General features: G+C 30.2%; 1 long non-coding RNA gene across 1 annotated transcript; it reads left to right on the top strand.

The window, feature by feature from the left end:
• Positions 1-305: 305 nt before the first annotated feature.
• Positions 306-1,058, top strand: LOC112416681 (uncharacterized). Its single transcript, XR_003007159.2, has 2 exons — positions 306-591; positions 788-1,058. It is a non-coding gene; the product is annotated as an uncharacterized lncRNA (long non-coding RNA).
• Positions 1,059-6,174: the final 5,116 nt, after the last annotated feature.

Below are 6,174 nucleotides of genomic sequence, written 5' to 3'. Positions count from 1 at the left end.
CTCATTTTGGTCCCTTATCTTTATTTCCGTCCGTCAATCAAATTAGTCCTCTCCGTTAATTTTTTGCAAAATCTCTTAAACACTTTCCACACGTCATTTAGGATTTGTGATCAATGACTGGATTTAAAAAACACACATGATATACAATGGAGACACAAACATATGATAATTTCTTATTGTCTTTCCATATTTTTTTAATTTCCTAAAAATAAAAATTAAAAATTACAACAATCTTCATTCTCCAGCTTCTCTGCTCTATTCCTTCTTCATCTCTTATCCTCTTCATCCACCTTCATGCCTTATCATACCTAGAAAATCAAAAAAATTAAAACTTCAAATTCTTTTTTTCAAAAACTCAATCTTCTTCATCTCTTATTCAATTAAAAATCCATAAATTCCCAAATGATTTTTTTTTTCTTATTTAAACTAATTTCATCATCCAGAACCTTCTTTTCTTCATCGGCATCATAAGTATCACATTTTCAATCCATTGAGTATTGTTTTTGTTTTGTCTCTATCAAATTCGGTTCAATTCAATGGCAGGTTCATCTCAAACCACTGTCCTTGTTACCGGTGTTGGTGGTCGCACAGGTACTCTATTTGATGTTAATTCTCGTTACAATTTCATGTTAGTTTATGAGTACATTTGATTATTTTTTTGTTACAGAATTGAGGTTTATCGTGCCTCTAGAATTTACAATCATAATCTTATAATTTTCAATTTTATTTTAATTGGGGTTTATTAAACAATGAGATTTTTCTCAGATTCAAGATATTTTTTTTTCAGATTCAAGAAGTTGAGGACTGATATGTGTAATCTGTCCCAAATTGAATGTTTAATTTATGTACAATAAAATTAAAATGAATCGAATAATTATATGGCACTTGGATCAGAAGGTTAAGATTTTGAGGTTGGAAAGGGAAGATATTGAAGAAGGAATAAAGCAGAGAAGCTGCAGGATAAAGATTGTTGTAGTTTTTAATTTTTATTTTTAGGAAATTAAAAAAATATGGAAAGACAATAAGAAATTATCATATGTTTGTGTCTTTATTGTATACTATGTGTGTTTTTTAAATCCAGTCATTGATTACAAATCCTAAATGATATGAGGAAACAGATTTTGCAAAAAATTAATAGAGATGACTAATTTGATTGACGGAAATAACGATAAAGGACCAAATTGAAACACTGAAATCTAAAAATAAGTTAAGGGACTAAAGCATGTATTAAGCCACATTAGTACTAGGGAATGCGTTATATATCTCTCCCTCAAAAAACGTATGATAGAAGATGAACAATCTGAGTTCAGATCACCTAACTCAGCATGTGTTTAGATTTATTTAACATATACCCTCCCCTTTCTATTATACTAGTCAAGTCATAACACAATTATAGGTATAGACACTAGGTCAAATGCTATACTATATTCTGTTTGGTATATAAATATAAATTTTAAAAAACAGTATTGTTGATCACCACCTATATATGCATGAAACTGCCCTCCTCTGAGAGCCGTGTTTTGACTTCCAAGCTTTTTCGTTTGGTATAAGAAAATAATCTTAAACTAAATTTTATCAGGAAAATTAATAGAATTTCAAACGATTCTTTCACCTTTTTTAAATGCAAATTGCTTTGACAAAGACAAACTCAACATGAACACTTCAGCAAGTAGGATTACTATTCCCAACTCAATCCACATCTGTTTACGGCTTAAGTCTTATCTTAAAATTTTACTTTTTATATTTAAGCAAATCTGTAGCAATCACCCGTCACTTATTTGAGAATTGCTGTTCCCAGATTTGATAAGCTGTGGTAGACAAGTAATTTACTTTTTTGTCTCTCGGCAGTTAGATCTTCTGCTACAAATCTATCATAAGTTCTCTCATCTATTATTCATCTTATCTTCTTTAAATTTCTCTCACAAATCTCTCTAAAAAAACAACCAAATCCAACCAAATTTATTAAACAAAATCACAAGTAAGTAATTATAATGTTATTAACTTACATTTTAGTTGTTATAAATGTTTTTATTTTTAGTTTTTGAGTACATTTATTATTTTTTAGTTTTTGACTAGATTTACATGTTATAATTAATTTTTTGGGTGGATGTTAATTGTTTAATGTTGTTAAAATATTTGCATGATGTTTATGTTATAATTTAGAATTTTAGGGTTATTTATTATTTTGTTGTTTTATATTTATTTTTTTATTTTAGTTTTTAATTAGATTTACATGTTATAAATCATTTTTAAATTAGATGTTAGTTGATTAATGTTATATTATATGATTAATTTTTTTATTTTAGTAAGAGTATATGATTTATAATTTTAGGGTTATTTTTATGAATTTTAGAGTCTATGTATAATGTGCACATCAAGTGTTTGATGAAATGTTTGAATGAGTTTTTCATTGATTGTTTTTAATTTCTTATTGTGTAGATTTGAAACAATGGTTGGGTGGATCGTCGTTCATGCACAATTCAACGGCGAAGAACCTCAGAGGTTGAAGGTTCGGTGCCTTGGTATAACGTTAAGAGGTCTCAAGGATCAACTGACTGAATTCAACCAAGGAGTCAACCCCAGAGACACAAGGATGGTGGAACACCTTCGGTATAAACGTCCAACGCTCGACGAGGGGAGAGTTTCATTCACTTGGGTGGAATTCACAAACGACGAAAACGTGACGAGCATGTTTTGGGTGCACAACATGTTTCAGTGGATCGATATGCGGGTGACGTTGCTGAGATCAACTGAAGATATCATCAACAATTTGATTCCGCCAGAAGATCGTCATTAGTTAGGGTAAGGTGCATTTCAAATGCAACAATTGTCTTACCTTTGAATGAGATAAATTCAAACCTGCCAAACAACAGGACTCAAGCATTTCGCTCGACATTCATGTTTTTCCTTTGAAAATACTAAATTCTTGTTAGGTTGGTTTAGATGAAGGTATTAAGTGTCAAGGAATGAACCTCATTTCATTGGCAATTGAATACCATTATCTAAAGCACACCTAACAAAAATTTATTCTTTTCAAAGGAAAACATGAATGCCGGGCGAAATGCGTGACTCATGTTGTTTGGCAGGTTTGAATTTATCTCATTCAAAGGTAAGACAATTGTTGCAGTTGGAATGCACATTCCCGCTACAGTCCCTGCGGCACCTTGATTTGGTTGAGGACCAAAATAGCATGTCCTCCCGCTTCTCTTCAACCTCGAGTGATTGTACACCGGCACCTTCGAACCCTTCTTTTTTTCGGAACCATCGCAAACAATTCCGTGCCACGTCATAGGCGATTTTTCTTTGTTCTTCTCATCACCTTGAACGTTACCCTGATTCTGATTTTGAGACATATCTACATTAAAAACAAATGGCGATCAAAACCTAACTAAACAACAATGTCATACAATCATAAAATCAAAAACTAAACCTAAACTTAAACTATCATCAAAACCTACATCTAAACCTAAACAATTCTACAACGATTCATCAAAACTTAAACCTAACAATTCAATAAAAATTCTCTAACAATTCTAACCTAAACTATCCTAACATATCATAAAATCAACAAATCAATATAGTCGAACCTATATAATCGAAATTTAACAAAAAAAAAAAAAACAATTCAACCGCAAAACAACAATGCAATAGGATTAAAAAAACTTACTTGTTTTTGTGATTGAAATTGGCTTGGAATGGCTTGAAATAACTCAAAATTGCACATTGGAGATCAAAAAACGTAACAATTGAGTTTTGGAAACTCCTATGTCTGTTCTGTTCTTATAACATTTTTCTCGGCAGTTAACTACCGAGGTTTTCCTCGGCAGTTAACTGCAGCCGAATTTCTAATTCCTCGACAGTTAACTGCTGAAGGGAAAAAAAAAATACTCGTGTGTCATAACCTTATCAAATGTGGGAACAACAATTCTCCACTTATTTTTATGACTTGCATTTGGCCTCATTATGCACTCTTATTTTTCACCCTACCCTCCATTAGATATTTATGGACTAGCCACAAACCATCAACTCCAAAACAATATAATAGAGCACATGGTTGAATTGGTTTTATATGTAAAGTTTAAAGTTCGAATTTTAGATATTCTATTTTTTCAACTTAAAAATGAATTTTTAAACACTATAGTACTTGAAAAAAAAAAGTTGGTTTCTTTAAATTTACTTATGGACATTTTATTTACCACAATTTACCTATTAACACAAGCACTTATAAATTGTTGTGTACAAATGTCTGATTTTAATTAGCTCCATTAACTATGTCAATCATAAAATTGTAAAAAGAAATTCGTGGTGCATACATGATTTTTTTTTCCTTGATTCGAAATTCATTTTTATATTAAATAAACGGTGTTTAAAATTTCAAACTCCGTTCTCTATATATAATGCAACTCCTTACCAATTGAGTGATACTCTCCTAATCTATAATTGATCGTAGATAATTTACTCATAGTTGTCAACGATAGTGTATAATTTGCCTTACTTTTATGTCATATATGCTGTCATGTACCGTATTAAGCCTATTTTCATATGCTCACAAATTATATATTTTTTTTAAAGGAACACTAAAATACTCCTTCCGTCATTTAATGTGGCCATTCATTTGATTTTATTTTTGTCCCTAAATATAAATTCGTTTTTCAAATAATAAGATGTATATTTTTTTTAAACATATCCTTAATTAATACTACTAACTTGTCTTTGAAATTTGAAAAGTCAAATTTAATTATACACGTACAAACAAAGGACAATTTGGTAATATTAACACACAAAACAGACACATTAATTACACTGACAACTTTTATTAAGAAATGTGAAAAAACAAAGGGGGTTTACATATAGGAACGGAGGGAGTATCTTTTAAAAGTAACTTATAATTTATATGAAAATAATTTAAATGCATATTTTTGTATGGTAAATATTTATCCAACGCCATATTATATATTACTATCCAACACCATTTTTTTAGAGTTATGATACATAGACACCCTTAGACCATGTCCAATGGTGTTGAATTGCTATGTTGAAAGCAACATTCAACAAGTGGAAGTGCTCCAATGATGTGTTGAATGATGATCTATGGTGTGTTGAATGATGATATGGAGGAGAGAAATGTTGAATGCATTCAACATGTTGAATGGGAGAATGGTGGGCCAAACTGAAGATGATGTGGCGCAAAACAAGTGGTTTGTAGGGAGACGGAGAGTGCATTACACACGCCTGACAGGTGCGATTGGTCTTTCTCCAGACGTAGAGAGAGAATGTGGTGGTGAATAAGAGCTGCCATGTGGCGCTTGTTGATTGGCTTGCTGGATTAATCTCTTCTTAATTATTTAAACTCAATTATTTCATGACAAATGAATTTTTAATTTTTTTTTTATTACCAAAATTCATGATTTTTTTTTGTCTATAAATAAAGATTTGGTTCATTTGATTTGGACACAAAAAAAAACCCAAATTTTCCACTATCTTAATATTATTATCTTTCTATTAGTATGTTGCTTTGCATTTTAAATTATTTGTGTCGCGTGCTTAATTTATTGTATTGCATTTCAAATTAAGAAAATAAAAATAAATTATTTAAATAAATGTTGTTTCTACAAAAAAAATTGTTAAGTGTTTTTTAATTTAATTACAATCGATTATTGTAATTTTATGTAATTATAAAAACAAAGATATAAAATTAAATAAGAATAAGAAATAAAAAGTGGCAGGGTAAAGTGATGAATGAAAAACCATTGGAGAGAGTAAAAGTTGAATGAGTGTTGAATAAGAGAGAGAAAATGATGTGGAGTGTTGAGAATTGAAAAAGTGGATGTTGAATGGTATTGAATGAAAAAACCATTGTACATGATCTTTGGTGGTAATACACACATTGACATCCACACAAAAACCTGACACGTAGTCACATGGACCCAGCACAAACACACATTGACAGATATACAAGGATGTATAACAATAAGTTGTGTCTATGTAATATTTTCCTTTTTATTTTTTATTTTTTTTTATCACATCACTAAATTATTACATTTTTTTTTTTCTTAATTTAAAGGTGAATGATATGTACACAAAACATTTTCCTAAGATGAAAATATGTTCGTACAAAGGTACGTGTGTGAGCACATATTGTATCATATTATATAAATGCTTGTTTTGACTCCT

Source organism: Medicago truncatula, chromosome 1 (assembly GCF_003473485.1).
Source record: "Medicago truncatula cultivar Jemalong A17 chromosome 1, MtrunA17r5.0-ANR, whole genome shotgun sequence".
Classification (NCBI taxonomy): domain Eukaryota; kingdom Viridiplantae; phylum Streptophyta; class Magnoliopsida; order Fabales; family Fabaceae; genus Medicago; species Medicago truncatula.
This window is presented reverse-complemented; position numbering and strand designations above follow the sequence as displayed.